Source organism: Urtica dioica, chromosome 9, assembly GCF_054948205.1.
Source record: "Urtica dioica subsp. dioica isolate 48M chromosome 9, U.dioica_male_clone48M_v1_H2, whole genome shotgun sequence".
NCBI lineage: Eukaryota > Viridiplantae > Streptophyta > Magnoliopsida > Rosales > Urticaceae > Urtica > Urtica dioica.
Window position 1 is genome coordinate 10,061,352 of NC_142764.1, and position 20,887 is coordinate 10,082,238.

Genomic DNA, 20,887 nt, shown 5'->3' on the forward strand with positions numbered 1-20,887 from the left:
ATCTATGAGAACTTCACAAAGTTACTCATGACATACTCACAACTTAGTACTTCACCAATAGGCCCTGTTCGGAATCACATAGTGAGTCCGAACTCTGACTTTCTCAAATGAGAATACTAAGGTGTGAAATGACATGTCTCATTTCAGGATTAAGGTAAGCATGATGCAATTCATACATAGTGACTTCGAGACATAAGAGGTTAAATGGTTTGTTCTTATCTTGTCTCTAGAAGTGCACTGGTCAATTCAGTACCTTCGGAAGATACCTAGAAGAACTATAGAGTCTCCAACTCTCAATGCCTCATAACCAGACATCATAGATTCTTCTAACAATCGTACTGAGGTCAATAGTCCTTTGACCCTAAGATTGCGAATATATCGTTTTAAGCAAACTACGAAGAGTTTGTTCATGCAAATCTACATTTGTCTCTTCGTAAGTTGTTAAGTTTGTTTATGGACTAAAAGACTAAGGTTTTATCATAAATCTTCAGACAAGGAAGATTGAATGAACGTTTCAACTTTTTATTAATGAATAAGCAATTACAAGCAAGAGTCTTCATGAGACTATATTACATCAAATGTACACAAATAGACACTACTACTCTTCTTGTGGGCACCATTGACAACAAACTCCCACTTGACTCAAAGAAGATGTGAGTAGTCCTACATGCCTAATCCCTCTCGAAGTTGGTCGAAGACCATGTTCGCTAGGGCCTTGGTGAATGGATCTTCCAGAGATCTACTTCACCTCCACGTCTCCGCGTTGCGTGATCTCTCGAATTAAATGGTATTTCCTCTCAATATGTTTAGAGCGCTTATGGCTTCTAGGTTCCGTTGAGTTAGTGACATCCCCACTATTATCACAATAAAGGTTCACGGGCTCGTCGACGTTTGGAACATTTTCCAAATACTTAAGGAATTTTCTAAGCCATACAGCCTCTTTGGATGCTTCACAAGCAGCCACATATTCTGCTTCCATTGTGGAGTCAGCAATGCAAGATTGCTTAATACTTCTCCACACAACAGCTCCACCATTAAGGATGAACACAGATACCGAAGTGGATTTCCTGGAATCCTTATCCGCTTGAAAATCGGAGTCGGTATATCCCGTCATAGTCAGGTCAGTACCTGAGTATGTAAGAATCAAATTCCTAGTTCTTCGAAGATACTTCAGAACATGCGTAACAGCAATCCAGTGCTCGGGTCCAGGGTTGGATTGGAAACGGCTAACTACGCCAACGGCGAAACAGATGTCGGGTCTAGTGCAAAGCATAGCATACATAAGGCTTCCTACGGCAGAGGCGTAAGGAATTTTCCTCATGTCTTCAATCTCTTGTGCAGTCTTGGGAGACTGGTCCTTAGAGAGTGAAACTCCATGCCTAAAGGGTGTTTGGCCCTTCTTGGAGTCTTGCATCGAGAAGCGATCCATCACCTTATCAATATAAGATGCTTGAGAGAGCGACAGGGTCTGGTTTTTCCTATCTCGAAAGATTTGGATCCCCAGAATGTACGCGGCTTCTCCTAGATCCTTCATATCGAATTGCTTTGCCAGCCAGACCTTAACCTGAGATAACTTACCCACGTCATTACCAATGAGTAGTATATCATCGACATATAGTACCAGAAACACAACTTTGCCTTCGTGTATTAACTTGTAAACACAAGGCTCATCTATTGACTGTTCAAAGCCGAAGCTCTTTACAGTTTCATCGAATCTAATATTCCATGACCTAGATGATTGCTTTAGTCCATAAATGGATTTAAGCAACTCACAAACCTTGGTCTCTTGACCTTTATCCACGAAACCGTCTGGTTGAGCCATGTAAATGCGCTCGTCAAGATTGCCATTCAGAAAGGCTGTCTTGACATCCATTTGCCAGATCTCATAGTCGAGAGCTGCAGCTATGGATAGGAGTATGCGGATGGATTTAAGCATCGCGACTGGCGAGAAGGTTTCTTCATAGTCAATCCCTTCTTGTTGGGTATAACCCTTCGCCACAAGTCGTGCTTTGAACGTCTCAACGTTCCCATCAGGACCCATTTTCTTCTTGTATATCCACTTACACCCTACGGGTTTAATCCCTTCAGGAAGGTCTACAAGTTTCCAGACTTTGTTGACATACATCGAGTGCATTTTAACTTTCATGGCGTCAAGCCAAAGATTTGATTCAGAACAAGCCATCGCTTGGCTATAGGAAACAGGGTCATCCATGTCGGAGACGGCTACAAGAGAGTCTCCATAAGACATGTACCTGTCAGGCTTTTGAGTAGCCCTCCCACTACGTCTAAGTACTACTTGACGAGATTCTGATGAGTTAGGTTGTGTTTCAGTTGGGGTAAGAACAGTTCTTACAAATGAGGTAGAAGCTTCCTCACCCAACTTTTCTTCAAGCACAATTTTGCTTCTAGGTTTCGCATCCTTCATAAAGTCCTCCTCAAGGAAACGAGCATTCGTGCTAACAAAAGTCTTATCGTCCTCGGGACTATAGAAAGTAAAACCTTTGGTTTCCTTCGGATTTCCTACAAACAGGCACAATTCTGACCTACTAGCCAACTTGCTAGTCTTTTGCCTCAGCACGTGTGCAGGGCAACCCCAAATTCGGATGCGTCCAAGATTCACTTTACGGCTAGTCCATCGTTCATAAGGAGTACCAGGAACCATTTTGGACGGAACTTGGTTCAGAATGTAGGCGGCTGTTTCGAGGGCATATCCCCAAAAGGAAAGCGGGAGTGATGAGTAACTCATCATTGATCTAACCATCTCCATAAGAGTTCGGTTTCTTTTCTCTGACACTCCGTTTTGTTGAGGTGTGCCAGGTGCGGTAAGCTGAGAAGCGATACCTTCTTCTTTAAGAAAGTCATCTAACTCTCCAGACATATACTCACCACCTCGATCAGATCGAAGAGTTTTGATCACTTTGCCAGTTTGCTTTTCCACTAAAACCCTAAATACCTTAAATACGTTAAAGGTCTCGGATTTGTGTTTGAGCAAATAGACAAACCCATATCGCGAGTAATCATCAGTGAAGGTAACGAAGTATTCGTATCCTCCACGTGCCTGTTGGCTGAGCGGACCACATACATCAGAACGTATTAGTTCCAGCAACTCAGTGGCTCTTCGACCCTTATCGGAGAAAGGTCGCGTAGTCATTTTTCCTTCTATGCAGGATTCACAAGTAGGTAGTGAACCTATTGCAGAAGCTTGGAGTGGACCGTCCCTCACAAGTCACTTAATCCTATCTAGACTGATATGACCAAGTCTTAAGTGCCATAGGTGTGTTGATTTTGTTAGATCGGAGGATTCAGAAAGTCTGATCCTTTTTGGCTCCCTAATTAGATCGTTATCTATTTCGGTGTCTAAAAGAGAAGGTTGAGTGGGATAGATGTAGAAAAGAGCATTCTTCATACATGCATTAGTGACAAAAGAATTATCAGGAAACGAAATACGAATTCCATTCTTAATGAACTTTAAACAATAATCTTGCTCAAGAAGACGAGCAACGGATATTAAGTTCTGCCCAAAGGTAGGAAGAAAATAAACATTATTCAAGTTTAAAGTGCGGTCTTCAAAAGACAGTGTCACGGATCCCACAGCCTTCGCGGACACCAGGCTCCAATCACCCCATTTGAAACAGAACTCGCCTTCCTCTAAGCTTTTGGTTTTCTTGAAACCATTCAAGGAACAACAAATGTGGTTAGTAGCAGCGGAGTCAAGAATCCACGTTGATACATTATCAGCTACTAAGCATGCTTCGGTAACTAGTACAATACTATGTTCCTTTGCTTTTAGATAGGCAGGACAGTTCTTTTTATCGGCTTTGGGAGATCTCTTCTTAGTTCCAGAGGCGGAGGCTTTTTGCTCAGTAGCATGTGCCTCTCCTTGATTCCTCTTTCTCTTAGTGAGACCTACAGCAGTGTGAAGTTCCTTCATTAGCTTGGTAACAGTGTACTCTAGCTTGTTTATGGAGTAGTTCATCTTGGAGGTATCAAGAGATGCGGGGAGAGTTCCTAAGGTCATATCTATGACATTCTTCCCATCAATCTCAGATCCTAGGATTTCCATTTTATTTAGATAACTAATGATCAGTATCATAAAGTCTCTAACAGGAGTCCTAGCCTTCATTCGACAGTTCATAAACCGTCGGACTGCTTGTAGCCTTGTTTGACGCCTTTGCCCTCCAAACTTCTCAAGGAGATTGTGGAGCATGTCGTCGGCAGTTTTGATGTCACGATGTTGCCTTTTTCAGCACATTGTTCATAGATGCTAAGATATAGCACCTCACAATCACATCAGATCGAAGCCAGGCCGCTAAGGCGTCATTGTCCTCTTGAGTCGAATCATCATTCGTTTGAGGATGACACGGGGTGGTGAGTACCCGTTTGTGCTTGTTATTGGTAAGGACGATGTCGAGGTTATGTTTCGAATCTACGTAGTTTTCGTTTTCGAGTTTGATTGAGGAAAGAAAGATAGAGAGATGGTTGAGAGACATATTGCCTATATAAGTTGAAACAAGTTTATGATTAGTCTTTGGTTTAGGATTTAAGTTTTATTAAGACTTTTGTAAAATCCAAAGGTGTTATAAACCAAACGATAATTTACTCCCTCAAGAGAAGGCCGCAAAAAATCTCCTTTTATAAGTAAATGACACATCATTAATGCTAAGCCAAGATGTCAATACATCTATTTTGACTAGCCACCTTTTAAATTGGTTTGATCACTCACATCCTTTCGCAGAGCCTCAAGGGAGGATTACTAGGGATTGAGCCTAAGTGTGTAACCAACCACTTAGTCCAAAAGATCAGCTTTGAAAAACAATCCCCCAAGGGGAGGCCTTGTCATCATTGCATCACTCTCGGACGTAGCTCATTGAGCAATGATCGAAGCAATAACGCCTTGGAGTACTCACAATTAAGTGAGGGTCGCAAGAGCGGCTCTTAGTCCCACGTTATTGCATCTTTCATTAGTGTTGGGGATCGTGAGTTACAAACAACGAATATAACCCTCCCACTTACTTTTTGGAGTTGGTTCATCGACTCTTATAAGTTCGGAAACAAATTTCCTAGTTAGAGAGCGACAGAGCGGACAACTAGAAGAGAATCCTAGATCGACATGTTCAGAGTAGTATTAGTGCATAAAGGCACAAGGTACATACTCGATCTTTTCCTATTTTCTATTTCGGGAAAGTGCATGAGGGAAGTGTGAACTTCAACTCACTCGAACACTTGAAAGTTTGAGATTACACATCTTTTTATTTTTCGGCTTGTCTACAAGGAGACCTCCCACTCAAATTTTCAAGAGCATATAGATTTTGAACATATGTGATATAGATATAGTTTTGAAAACATTTTGAAAATTTATTTGATTTGGATGACAAAATATTTTTCATGTTTGAAAGTGAAAACGGTTTTTCAAAATTCAAACTAGTTTTGTAAAAATTCAATTTCAATTAAACTTTCAAAAATCAAAACATTTTAATCTTACACATCATATTTATAATCATATGAAAAACATTTTTGCTCAAGAAAATTTTCTCATTAGAGTTCTATAACTCATGGTAGTGGGGTTTGAAAATCCGGATTTCTAAAAACTGGAGTTTCAGACAGCCGCGCACCTCGGAGTAAAATCGCCATATCTGGTGGCTCCGATGTCCTTTTAAGCCGAAACCGGTGGCATTGGACAGAGGACAGACAGAGCTTTAATTTGATTTAAGAATCATTAAATTTAGATTTCTGAGCAGAGAGTTATGCCACTTTTAATGCAGGTTTACTCCAGCTCGAAGAAAAAGAAATAAATTAAAGCTTGGTCCTTTTATTTGTGTTTTATTAGCAAGGTAATAACAAGGCATAAAAGAAATAACAACAAGCATAAAACGATTCAAGTAAAAATAAGAAACTAGCAAGATAACAAAACTAGTCACAAAATTTTACTCGAAATTTCTCAAACCTTTAAAACACGTTTTTCAATATAAAAAATTAAAAACTTTTAGAACTGACTCTAATGTGTTTTAAAAACATCCCAAACTCATAGAAAAACAACATGGTTTTTAATTTAAATGCAAGAGCAATAAATTAAAAAAAAAAATCTAAGATAACAATTCTAACTTGTAACAAAATTAGTAAACTTTTGAAAATGATTTTCAAGCACATAATTTTAAATACATGTACATGCTAATCTTTGACCATAGCTCTGATACCATTTGTTGGAATTGATCTAGGGTTTAAGAAAAAGATTAAACGCTTCGGGAAGCGGCGAAATTTTAAAAAATTTCTTTTCAAGTAAAAACAGTTTTTACTAACCTAGACAAAGAAGCAAGTACATGTAATTAAAAACCAATATGAGCTAAGAGTTTACTAACCTTTCTTGAAGCTTGAACTTTGAAGAAGCTTTTGGAAAGTTTGCAACGCTCGTATCCCCTCGCAGCACGTCTCTCTTCCTTTCCTCGGCACCTCGAGCAACCACGAAAGTTTCTATCACTAAATCACTCGAAATAAAGGAATTAGTGAGTGGGCACTTTTAAACACTACGACTTAAGAACGAGTCTCGAAGTCGCAGAGCTAAACACTAGGTCGAGTGAGGACCTAGGTGCCAAAACAAGAAAATCGAAAATAAACTAGAAAGAGAGAGAGAGAGGAGTTCGGCCACAATGTCTAGAGAGAGAGTCTCTCAATCTCTAACTTGTGTGGAATGAATAGAATGAGAGGAATGAGGGTCCTATTTATAGGAGAAGGGTTGGCCTTGGAAAGAAGTAGTTTCCTCTTATTTTCCAAGCCTTTATGAGCAATCTTTATTGCCCATTCCCTTCCAAGTCACACGGCCAACATGTGCCTTAATGGCACCTTGGATTTGTTTCCTCTTTTATTCCTTGCTCTTTCTAAGCTTGTTTGGCCGAAATCCCATGTGCATCCATATGCAAATTTGTTTCCTCTTTTTCTTTTGGCAAGTATCTTGATACATTTATGCACAAAATATTCTCTTTCTCTTGGGTATTTTGGGCGCCCATCTCTCATCTAGAAGGAGCTTCTAGAAGCTTCTTCATTTGTTCATGACAACATGAGAAAAGCCCATTAAGAATTTTCAATAAAATTCTTATGAAATGAAATTAATTCACAAGGCCCAATAATCAAGTCATGGCCGAGTGACATTAAGTCATCAAATGAACTTGTCAAAAAATTTATTGACATTCATTTCATCCTATGTCTCAAAAGACAAAAATACCCTTTTGATAATTTTCGTTCTTGTTTTGACTTAGCTTCCAGTTTAACTATTCCTATCGATGTGATTCGTGACAGTGACCTCATGGACCCAAATGAACAAAGCTTGAGCTAAACACTTGGACTCAAAAGTTCACAAACCTTTTCCAAGTTTAGCTTAATGCCAACTGACTCCACTAAAGAGCTGACACTGAAAATCTCTCGGTTCAAATGAATTTATTTTCTACTCAAGAATTCGACCTAATTATGATGAGCGGATCCACTGAATATTATCTATGTTTACCCTTCATGAATGTCATCAGCTAGTCGGGATTTACTAAATTACCATTTTACCCTTCTAGCTGTTATTTCCTCAACTCCTTTGTCGCTTGTGAATAAGTTAGAAACAATGTATTGACGAGGAGCTAACAAGTCACATTGTTTCATCCAAAAGAGTCAGGACTCAATTTGGACACTGGCCAGTTCATTTATTCACACTCCAAGGAACAAAGCATGAGGTGACATACATTGCATTTCAGCAATCTTGTACATGAATTCCATATCTATGAGAACTTCACAAAGTTACTCATGACAGACTCACAACTTAGTACTTCACCAATAGGCCTTGTTCGGAATCACATAGTGAGTCCGAACTATGACTTTCTCAAATGAGAATACTAAGGTGTGAAATGGCATGTCTCATTTCAGGATTAAGGTAAGCATGATGCAATTCATACATAGTGACTTCGAGACATAAGAGGTTAAATGGTTTGTTCTTATATTGTCTCTAGAAGTGCACTGGTCAATTCAGTACCTTCGGAAGATACCTAGAAGAACTATAGAGTCCCCAACTCTCAATGTCTCATAACAAGACATCATAGATTGCGAATATATCGTTTTAAGCAAACGACGAAGAGTTTGTTCATGCAAATCTACATTTGTCTCTTCGTAAGTTGTTAAGTTTGTTTATGGACTAAAAGACTAAGGTTTTATCATAAAGCTTCAGACAAGGACGATTGAATGAACGTTTCAACTTTTTATTAATGAATAAGCAATTACAAGCAAGAGTCTTCGTAAGACTATATGACATCAAATGTACATAAATAGACACTACTACTCTTCTTGTGGGCACCATTGACAACACTTAGACAGTGAGACTCCATGCCTAAAGGGTGTTTGGCCCTTCTTGGAGTCTTGCATCGAGAAGCGATCCATCACCTTATCAATATAAGATGCTTGAGAGAGCGACAGAGTCCGGTTCTTCCTATCTCGAAAGATTTGGATCCCCAGAATGTACGCGGCTTCTCCTAGATCCTTCATATCGAATTGCTTTGCTAGCCAGACCTTAACCTGAGATAACTTACCCACGTCATTACCAATGAGTAGTATATCATCGACATATAGTACCAGAAACACAACTTTACCTTCGTGTATTAACTTGTAAACACAAGGCTCATCTATTGACTGTTCAAAGCCAAAGCTCTTTACAGTTTCATCGAATCTAGTATTCCATGACCTAGATGCTTGCTTTAATCCATAAATGGACTTAAGCAACTCACAAACCTTGGTCTCTTGACCGTCTTCCACGAAACTGTCTGGTTGAGCCATGTAAATGCGCTCGTCAAGATTGCCATTCAGAAAGGCTGTCTTGACATCCATTTGCCAGATCTCATAGTCGAGAGCTGCAGCTATGGATAGGAGTATGCGGATGGATTTAAGCATCGCGACTGGCGAGAAGGTTTCTTCATAGTCAATCCCTTCTTGTTGGGTATAACCCTTCGCCACAAGTCGTGCTTTGAACGTCTCAACGTTCCCATCAGGACCCCTTTTCTTCTTGTATATCCACTTACACCCTACGGGTTTAATCCCTTCAGGAAGGTCTACAAGTTTCCAGACTTTGTTGACATACATCGAGTGCATTTTAACTTTCATGGCGTCAAGCCAAAGATTTGATTCAGAACAAGCCATCGCTTGGCTATAGGAAACAGGGTCATCCATGTCGGAGACGGCTACAAGATAGTCTCCATAAGACATGTACCTGTCAGGCTTTTGAGTAGCCCTCCCACTACGTCTAAGTACTACTTGACGAGATTCTGATGAGTTAGGTTGTGTTTCAGTTGGGGTAAGAACAGTTCTTACAAATGAGGTAGAAGCTTCCTCACCCAACTTTTCTTCAAGCACAATTTTGCTTCTAGGTTTCGCATCCTTCATAAAGTCCTCCTCAAGGAAACGAGCATTCGTGCTAACAAAAGTCTTATCGTCCTCGGGACTATAGAAAGTAAAACCTTTGGTTTCCTTTGGATATCCCACAAACAGGCACAATTCTGACCTACTAGCCAACTTGCTAGTCTTTTGCCTCAGCACGTGTGCAGGGCAACCCGAAATTCGGATACGGCCAAGATTCACTTTACGGCCAGTCCATCGTTCATAAGGACTACCAGGAACCGTTTTGGATGGAACTTGGTTTAGAATATAGGCGGCAGTTTCAAGGGCATATCCCCAAAAGGAAAGAGGGAGTGATGAGTAACTCATCATTGATCTAACCATCTCCATAAGAGTTCGGTTTCTTCTCTCTGACACTCCGTTTTGTTGAGGCGTGCCAAGTGCGGTAAGCTGAGAAGCGATACCTTCTTCTTTAAGAAAGTCATCGAACTCTCCAGACATATACTCACCACCTCGATCAGATCGAAGGGTTTTGATCACTTTGCCAGTTTGCTTTTCCACGAAAGCCCTAAAGACCTTAAATAGGTTAAAGGTCTCGGATTTCTGTTTAAGCAAATAGACAAAACCATATCGCGAGTAATCATCGGTGAAGGTAACGAAGTATTCGTATCCCCCATGTGCCTGTTGGCTGAGTGGACCACATACATCAGAATGTATCAGTTCCAGCAACTAAGTGGCTCTTTGACCCTTATCGGAGAAAGGTCGCTTAGTCATTTTTCCTTCTATGCAGGATTCACAAGTAGGTAGTGAACCTATTGTAGAGGCTTGGAGTGGACCATCCCTCACAAGTCTCTTAATCCTATCTAGACTGATATGACCAAGTCTTAAGTGTCATAGGTGTGTTGATTTTGTTAGATCGGAGGATTCAGAAAGTTTGATCCTCTTTGGCTCCCTAATTAGATCGTTATCTATTTCGGTGTCTAAAAGAGAAGGTTGAGTGGAATAGATGTAAAAAAGAGCATTCTTCATACATGCATCAGTGACAAAAGAATTATCAGGAAACGAAATACGAATTCCATTCTTAATGAACTTTAAACAATAATCTTGCTCACGAAGACGAGCAACGGATATTAAGTTCTTCCCAAAGGTAGGAACAAAATAAACATTATTCAAGTTTAAAGTGCGGTCTTCAAAAGACAGCGTCACGGATCCCACAGCCTTTGCAGACACCAGGCTCCCATCACCCCATTTGAAACAGAACTCGCCTTCCTCTAAGCTTTTGGTTTTCTTGAAACCATTCATGGAACAACAAATATGGTTAGTAGCAGCGGAGTCAAGAATCCACGTTGATACATTATCAGCTACTAAGCATGCTTCGTTAACTAGTACAATACTATGTTCCTTTGCTTTGAGATAGGCAGGACAGTTCTTTTTATCGGCCTTGTGAGGTCTCTTCTTAGTTCCAGAGGCGGAGGCTTTGTGCTCAGTAGCATGTGCCTCTCCTTTATTCCTCTTTCTCTTAGTGAGACCTACAGCAGTGTGAAGTTCCTCCATAAGCTTGGTAACAGTGTACTCTAGCTTGTTAATGGAGTAGTTCATCTTGGAGGTATCAAGAGATGCGGGGAGAGTTTCTAAGATCACATCTATGACATTCTTCCCATCAATCTCAGATCCTAGGATTTCCTTTTTACTCAGATGACTAATGATCAATATCTCATAAAGTCTCCAACAGGAGTCCTAGCCTTCATGCGACAGTTCATAAATTGTCGGACTGCTTTTTGCCTTGCTTGACGCCTTTGCCCTCCAAACATCTCAAGGAGATTGTAGAGCATGTCAGCGGCAATCTCGATGTCACGATGTTGCTCTTTTAGCACATTGTTCATAGATGCCAAGATATAGCACCTCACAATCTCATCGGATCGAAGCCAGGCCACTAAGGTGTCATTGTCCTCTTGAGTCGAATCATCATTGGTCAGAGGAGGACACGGGGTGGTGAGTACCCATTTGTGCTTGTTAACGATAGGTATTATGTCGAGGTTACGTTTCGAATCTACGTAGTTTTCGTTTTCGAGTTTGATAGAGGAAAGAAAGATTGAGAGATGGTTGAGAGACATATTGCCTATATAAGTTGAAACAAGTTTATGATTAGTCTTTGGTTTAGGATTTAAGTTTGTTTAAGACTTTATAAAATCCAAAGGTGTTATAAACCAAACGATAATTTACTCCTTCGAGGGAAGGCCGCAAAAAATCTCCTTTTATAAGTAAATGACACATCATTAATGCTTAGCCAAGATGTCAATACACCATTTTTTACTAGCCACCTTGTAAATTGGTTTGATCACTCACATCCTTTCGCAGGGCCTCGAGGGAGGATTACTAGGGATTGAGTCTAAGTGTGTAACCAACCACTTAGTCCAAAAGATTGACTTTGAAAAACAATCCGCCGAGGGGAGGCCTTGTCATCATCGTCTCACTCTCGGACGTAGCTCATTGAGCAATGATCAGAGCAAAGCGCCCTTGAGTACTCTCATTTAAGATAGGGCCACGAGGGTGACTCTTAGTCCGGCGACACTTGCACATTTCATTAGTGTTGGGGATCGTGGGTTACAAACAACAAGTATAACCCTCCCACTTAGTTTTTGGAGTTGGTACATCGGCTCTTATAAGTTCGGAAACAGATTCCCTAGTTAGAGAGCGACATAGCGGACAACTAGAAGAGAATCCTAGATCGACATGTTCAGAGTAGTATTAGTGCATAAAGGCACAAGGTACATAGTCGATCTTTTCCTATTTTCTATTTCGGGAAAGTGCGTGAGGGAAGTGTGAACTTCAACTCACTCGAACACTTGAAAGTTTGAGATTACACATCTTTTTATTTTTCGGCTTGTCTACAAGGAGACCTCCCACTCAAATTTTCAAGAGCATATATATTTTGAACATATGTGATATAGATATAGTTTTGAAAACATTTTGAAAACTTATTTGATTTGGATGACAAAATATTTTCAAGTTTGAAAGTGAAAACGTTTTTCAAAATTCAAACTAGTTTTGTAAAAACTCAATTTCAATTAAACTTTCAAAAATCAAAACATTTTAATCTTACACATCATGTTTATAATCATATGAAAAACATTTTTGCTCAAGAAAATTTTCTCATTAGAGTTCTATAACTCATGGTAGTGGGGCTGAAAATCCGGAATTCTAAAAAACTGGAGTTTCGGAACAGCCGCGCACCTCGGAGTAAAATCGCCACAACTGGCGGCTCCGATGTCTTTTCGAGCCGAAACCGGTGGAATTGGACAGAGTACAGACAGAGCTTTAATTTGATTCAAGAATCATTAAATTTCGATTTCTGAGCAGAGAGTTATGCCACTTTTAATGCGTGTTTACTCCAGCTCGAAGAAAAAGAAATAATTAAAGTTTGGTCCTTTTTAGGTGCGAAAAAGAATCGAGTGTAACGGAACGTTTTATGAAGGTTGTTAAAGCTTTTATTTGTGTTTTATTATCAAGGTAATAACATGATATAAAAGAAATAACAACAAGCATAAATAGAATACGGTAAATAAAAGAAACTAGAAAGACAAGGTAACTAGTCACAAAATTTACCGAAATTTCTCAAACCTTTAAAACACGTTTTTCAATATAAAAAATTAAAAACATTTAGAACTGATTCTAATGTGTTTTAATATCATCCCAAACTCATAGAAAATCAACATGGTTTTTAATTTAAAGGCAAGAGCAATAAATTAAAAAAAATCTAAGAAAACAATTCTAACTTGTCACAAAATTAGTAAACTTTCGAAAACGATTTTCAAGCTCATATTTTTAAATACATGTACATGCTAATCTTTGACCATAGCTCTGATACCAATTGTTGGAATCGATCTAGGGTTTAAGAAAATAATTAACGCTTCGGTAAGCGGCGGAATTTTAAAAATTTTCTTTTACAAGTAAAACAGTTTTTACTAACCTAGACAAGTGCAAGTACATGTAATTAAAAACTAATATGAGCTAGAAGTTTACTAACCTTTCTTGAAGCTTGATCTTTGAGAAGCTCTTAGAAAGTTGCAATGCTCGTCTCCCCTCGCAGCACGTCTCTCTTTCTTTCCTCGGCACCTCGAGCAACCACGAAAGTTTCTATCACTAAATCACTCGAAATAAAGGAATTAGTGAGTGGGCACTTTTAAACATTACGACTTAAGAACGAGTCTTGAAGTCGCAGAGCTAAACACTAGGTCGAGTGAGGACCTAGGTGCCAAAACAAGAAAAATCGAAAATAAACTAGACAGAGAGAGACAGGAGTTTCGGCCACAATGTCTAGAGAGAGAGAGTCTCTCAATCTCTAACTTGTGTGGAATGAGAAAAATGAGAAGAATGAGGCTCCTATTTATAGGAGAGGTCTTACCTTCAATAAGGTAGTTTCCTCTTCTATAGAATATCACATATTCATGAGCCAATTTCCTCTTTTCCTCTATGACATACTCGCCCAAGGTAGGCTTCATTAAGCCTTGGATTTGTTTCCTATTTTGTTCCATGCCTTGCCTTTTATCTCATGTGGCCGAAGTTCCTTATGCATCCTTATGCAAATTTGTTTCATCTTTTTCTTTTGGCAAGTATCTAAATACATTTATGCACAAAATAAACTCTCCCATTTCTCTATAGGGTAGGCGCCCAACATGTCTCTAGAAGGAGCTTGTAGAAGCTTCTTCATTTATTCATGAGAACATGAAAAAGGCCCATTAAAAATTTTCAATAAAACTCTTATGAAATGAAATTAATTCACGAGGCCCAATGATCAAGTCATGGCCGAGTGACATTAAGTCATCAAATGAACTTGTCAAAAAATTTATTGACATTCATTTCATCCTTTGTCTCAAAAGACAAAAATACCCTTTTGACTATTTTCGTTCTCGTTTTGACTTAGCTTCCAGTTTAACTATTCCTATCGATGTGATTCGTGACAGTGACCTCATGGACCCAAATGAACAAAGCTTGAGCTAAACACTTGGACTCAAAAGTTCACAAACCTTTTTCCAAGTTCAGCTTAATGCCAACTGACTCCACTAAAGAGCTGACACTGAAAATCTCTCGGTTCAAATGAATTTATTTTCTACTCAAGAATTCACCTAATTATAATGAGCGGATCCACTGAATATTATCTATGTTTACCCTTCATGAATGTCATCAGCTAGTCGGGATTTACTAAATTACCATTTTACCCTTCTAGCTGTTATTTCCTCAACTCCTTTGTCGCTTGTGAATAAGTTATAAACAATGTATTGACGAGGAGCTAACAAGTCACATTGTTTCATCCAAAAAAGTCAGGACTCAATTTGGACACTGGCCAGTTCATTTATTCACTCCAAGGAACAAAGCATGAGGTGACATGCATTGCATTTAAGCAATCTTGTACATGAATTCCATATCTATGAGAACTTCACAAAGTTACTCATGACATACTCACAACTTAGTACTTCACCAATAGGCCCTGTTCAGAATCACATAGTGAGTCCGAACTGTGACTTTCTCAAATGAGAATACTAAGGTGTGAAATGACATGTCTCATTTCAGGATTAAGGTAAGCATGATGCAATTCATACATAGTGACTTCGAGACATAAGAGGTTAAATGGTTTGTTCTTATCTTGTCTCTAGAAGTGCACTGGTCAATTCAGTACCTTCGGAAGATACCTAGAAGAACTATAGAGTCTCCAACTCTCAATGCCTCATAACCAGACATCATAGATTCTTCTAACAATCGTACTGAGGTCAATAGTCCTTTGACCCTAAGATTGCGAATATATCGTTTTAAGCAAACTACGAAGAGTTTGTTCATGCAAATCTACATTTGTCTCTTCGTAAGTTGTTAAGTTTGTTTATGGACTAAAAGACTAAGGTTTTATCATAAAGCTTCAGACAAGGAAGATTGAATGAACGTTTCAACTTTTTATTAATGAATAAGCAATTACAAGCAAGAGTCTTCATGAGACTATATTACATCAAATGTACACAAATAGACACTACTACTCTTCTTGTGGGCACCATTGACAACAAACTCCCACTTGACTCAAAGAAGATGTGAGTAGTCCTACATGCCTAATCCCTCTCGAAGTTGGTTGAAGACCATGTTCGCTAGGGCCTTGGTGAATGGATCTTCCAGAGATCTACTTCACCTCCACGTCTCCGCGTTGCGCGATCTCTCGAATTAAATGGTATATCCTCTCAATACGTTTAGAGCGCTTATGGCTTCTAGGTTCCTTTGAGATAGCGACAGCCCCACTATTATCATAATAAAGGGTCATGGGCTCGTCGACGTTTGGAACAACTTCCAAATACTTAAGGAATTTTCTAAGCCATACAGCCTCTTTGGATGCTTCACAAGCAGCACATATTCTGCTTCCATTGTGGAGTCAGCAATGCAAGATTGCTTAATACTTCTCCACACAACAGCTCCACCATTATGGATGAACACAGATACCGAAATGGATTTCCTGGAATCCTTATCCGCTTGAAAATCGGAGTCGGTATATCCCGTCATAGTCAGGTCAGTACCTGAGTATGTAAGCATCAAGTTCCTAGTTCTTCGAAGATACTTCAGAACATGCTTAACAGCAATCCAGTGCTCGGGTCCAGGGTTGGATTGGAAACGGCTAACTACGCCAACGGCGAAACAGATGTCAGGTCGAGTGCAAAGCATAGCATACATGAGGCTTCCTACGGCAGAGGCGTAAGGAATTTTCCTCATGTCTTCAATCTCTTGTGCAGTCTTGGGAGACTGGTCCTTAGAGAGTGAGACTCCATGCCTAAAGGGTGTTTGGCCCTTCTTGGAGTCTTGCATCGAGAAGCGATCCATCACCTTATCAATATAAGATGCTTGAGAGAGCGACAGAGTCCGGTTCTTCCTATCTCGAAAGATTTGGATCCCCAGAATGTACGCGGCTTCTCCTAGATCCTTCATATCGAATTGCTTTGCTAGCCAGACCTTAACCTCAGATAACTTACCCACGTCATTACCAATGAGTAGTATATCATCGACATATAGTACCAGAAACACAACTTTACCTTCGTGTATTAACTTGTAAACACAAGGCTCATCTATTGACTGTTCAAAGCCAAAGCTCTTTACAGTTTCATCGAATCTAATATTCCATGACCTAGATGCTTGCTTTAATCCATAAATGGACTTAAGCAACTCACAAACCTTGGTCTCTTGACCTTCTTCCACGAAACTGTCTGGTTGAGCCATGTAAATGCGCTCGTCAAGATTGCCATTCAGAAATGCTGTCTTGACATCCATTTGCCAGATCTCATAGTCGAGAGCTGCAGCTATGGATAGGAGTATGCGGATGGATTTAAGCATCGCGACTGGCGAGAAGGTTTCTTCATAGTCAATCCCTTCTTGTTGGGTATAACCCTTCGCCACAAGTCGTGCTTTGAACGTCTCGACGTTCCCATCAGGACCCCTTTTCTTCTTGTATATCCACTTACACCCTACGGGTTTAATCCCTTCAGGAAGGTCTACAAGTTTACAGACATTGTTGACATACATCGAGTGCATTTCAACTTTCATGGCCTCAAGCCAAAGGTTTGATTCAGAACAAGCCATCGCTTGGCTATAGGAAACAGGATCATCCATGTCAGAGACGGCTACAAGAGAGTCTTCATAAGACATGTACCTGTCAGGCTTTTGAGTAGCATTCCCACTACGTCTAAGTACTACTTGACGAGATTCTGATGAGTTAGGTTGTGTTTCAGTTGGGGTAAGAATAGTTCTTACAGATGAGGTAGAAGCTTCCTCACCCAACTTTTCTTCAAGCACAATTTTGCTTCTAGGTTTTGCATCTTTCATAAAGTCCTCCTCAAGGAAACGAGCATTCGTGCTAACGAAAGTCTTCGAGAATACTAAGGTGTGAAATGACATGTCTCATTTCAGGATTAAGGTAAGCATGATGCAATTCATACATAGTGACTTCGAGACATAAGAGGTTAAATGGTTTGTTCTTATCTTGTCTCTAGAAGTGCACTGGTCAATTCAGTACCTTCGGAAGATACCTAGAAGAACTATAGAGTCTCCAACTCTCAATGCCTCATAACCAGACATCATAGATTCTTCTAACAATCGTACTGAGGTCAATAGTCCTTTGACCCTAAGATTGCGAATATATCGTTTTAAGCAAACTACGAAGAGTTTGTTCATGCAAATCTACATTTGTCTCTTCGTAAGTTGTTAAGTTTGTTTATGGACTAAAAGACTAAGGTTTTATCATAAAGCTTCAGACAAGGAAGATTGAATGAACGTTTCAACTTTTTATTAATGAATAAGCAATTATAAGCAAGAGTCTTCATGAGACTATATTACATCAAATGTACACAAATAGACACTACTACTCTTCTTGTGGGCACCATTGACAACAAACTCCCACTTGACTCAAAGAAGATGTGAGTAGTCCTACATGCCTAATCCCTCTCGAAGTTGGTTGAAGACCATGTTCGCTAGGGCCTTGGTGAATGGATCTTCCAGAGATCTACTTCACAATTAGGTCGAATTCTTGAGTAGAAAATAAATTCATTTGAACCGAGAGATTTTCAGTGTCAGCTCTTTAGTGGAGTCAGTTGGCATTAAGCTAAACTTGGAAAAGGTTTGTGAACTTTTGAGTCCAAGTGTTTAGCTCAAGCTTTGTTCATTTGGGTCCATGAGGTCACTGTCACGAATCACATCGAGTAGGAATAGTTAAACTGGAAGTTAAGTGAAAACAAGAACGAAAATTGTCAAAAGGGTATTTTTGTCTTTTGAGACATAGGATGAAATGAATGTCAATAAATTTTTTTGACAAGGTCATTTGATCACATGTTTCACTCGGCCAAAATTAGATTTATTGGGCCTTGTGGATTAATTTCATTTCATGAGAATTTTATTGAAAATTCTTAATGGGCCTTTCTCATGTTGTCATGAACAAATGAAGAAGCTTCTAGAAGCTCCTTCTAGAATTAGTTTGGGCACCTACCCTATAGAGAAATAGGAGAGATTATTTTGTGCATAAATGTATCAAGATACTTGCCAAAAGAAAAAGAGGAAACAAATTTGCATATTGATGCATTAGGGGAATCGGCCAAGGCTAGAAATGAACAAAAAAGGAAACAAATCAAGGCCTCTAGAAGGCTTGTGTTGGCCGAGTATCTCAAAGGGAAAAAGAGGAAATTGGCTCATGAATATGTGATATTCTATAGAAGAGGAAACTACCTTATTGAAGGTGAGACCTCTCCTATAAATAGGAGCCTCATTCCTCACTTTTATTCATCCAAGTTTAAGAGATTTGAGAGACTCTCTCTCTAGAACTTTGGCCGAACTCCTCTCTCTCTCTCTAGTTTATTTTCGATTTTTCTTTTGGCACCTAGGTCCTCATTTGACCTAGAGTTTAGCTCTGCGACTTCAAGACTCGTTCTTAAGTCGTAGTGTTTAAAAGTGCATACTCACTAATTCCTTTTCTCTCGAGTGATTTAGTGATAGAAACTTTCGTGGTTGCTCGAGGTGCCGAGGAAAGAAAGAGAGACGTGCTGCGAGGGGAGACGAGCGTTGCAAACTTTCCAAAAGCTTCTCAAAGTTCAAGCTTCAAGAAAGGTTAGTAAACTTCTCAGCTCATAATAGTTTTTATTTATATGTACTTGCTCTTTGTCTAGGTTAGTAAAAACCGTTTTACTTGAAAAAGAAAATTTTTAAAATTCCGCCGCTTTGCGAAGCGTTAAACTTTTTCTTAAACCCTAGATCAATTCCAACAAAGTGCAGAATGCTCTCACAAAGTGATCATCCTTCATTCGTGTTCCACATATATGACTTTAGATATAGCTTTCGAGGCGTGTATCGATCATCGACCATGTTTTAGCTCACCGCTGAACTCAGGTGCCCAACACGTGATTCGGTTTAATACGGAGGCTATGTAAGTTAGTTGTTATTGATTATGATTTTAGAACTCAACCCACTAATTGTATGATGCTAATAAAATAAACTTCTTATCTAATTGTTGGAATAGATTTAGGATTAAGAACAATTTATCGCTTCTAGCAAGCGGCGGAATATAAATTTTTTTTAAAACACGTAAAACGATTTTACTACCTAAACAAAGTGCATGAACATATAATTTAAAATTAATAACTATAAAGAGTTTTCACTCGGTACCAACCTCGCTTGAAGCTCTAGCATTGAGAAGCCTTTGGAAAGGTTGAATCGCTCGTCTCCCCACCTAGCTTGTCTCCTTCGTGTCTTCTTAAATCCCGAGTAACCACGATTGTTTTTACTACTAGAGACTTCGAGTTTAGAAAACATTTAGTGTGTGGGCACTATTAAACACAATGACTCAAGAGCTAGTCTTAGAGCCAAAGAGCTAATACAAAACGCTAGGTCTAATGAGTACCTAGGTGCCAAAAAAAGAGTAAAAAGAGAGAGAGAGAGAGAGAGAGAGAGAGAGAGAGAGAGAGAGAGGAGGCTAAGTTCTAGAGAGAGAAGCTCTCAATCTCAAAAACATGTGTATTCAACATTGTGAATGAGGTGTGGTATTTATAGGAGGAAGGATTTCCTTGAAGAGGTAGTTTCCTCTTTTCTATTGAATATCATATATTAATGAGCACAATCTTTAATTCTCATTCCTATCATAATAACAAGGTTGGAAATTTCCCTTTTTCCTCCTATATTGGCTGCCCATGTGTATAGTATCATGCTACAAATTTGTTTCCTCTTTTTTCTTTTGGCAAGTATCTTTATACATCAATGCACAAAATAATTCCCTCTTTCTCTTGATGATGTGCACAAAATTCTCATCTAGAACAAGCTTCTAGATGTTTCTTTATTTGTTCATGACAAAACAAGAAAAGCCCATGCATAATTTTCACATAAAACTCCATAAAATGAAATTCAATCCTCAAGGCCCAATTCTCATTTATGGCTGTATGGATCAATTTACATTGTCATCATATGACAATGTCCAAAATCTTATTTTGAAATTTATACCATCTTGTTGTCATTATGGACAAAATTACCCTTTAGACAATTTTCGTAAAATTCGTCTAGTTCAACACTTGAACTTGTTTTGACTTAGCTACTAGTTTAACAAATCCTACTCTAATGACTTGTGGTAGTGACCTCATGGATCCAAATGAACAAAGCTTCAGCTAGCATGCTTGGACACAAAGTTCACAAACCTTTTCCAAGTTCTAGCTAAATGTCAACTGACTCCACTAAAGAATTGACACTGAAAATCTCTCGGTTCAAATGAATATGTTTTCTACTCAAAATTCTACTTAATTGTGATGAGTAGATCCATTGAATATTATCTATGTTTACCCTTCATGAATATCATCAACTAGATGGGATTTATAAAATTACTATTTTACCCTTTTAGTTGTTATTTCCTCAAATCCTTTGTCACATGTGAATAAGTTAGAAACAATGTATTGACGAGGAGCTAACAAATCACATTGATTCATCCAAAAGACTCATGACTCAATTTGGACACTGGTCAGTTCATTTATTCACATTCCAA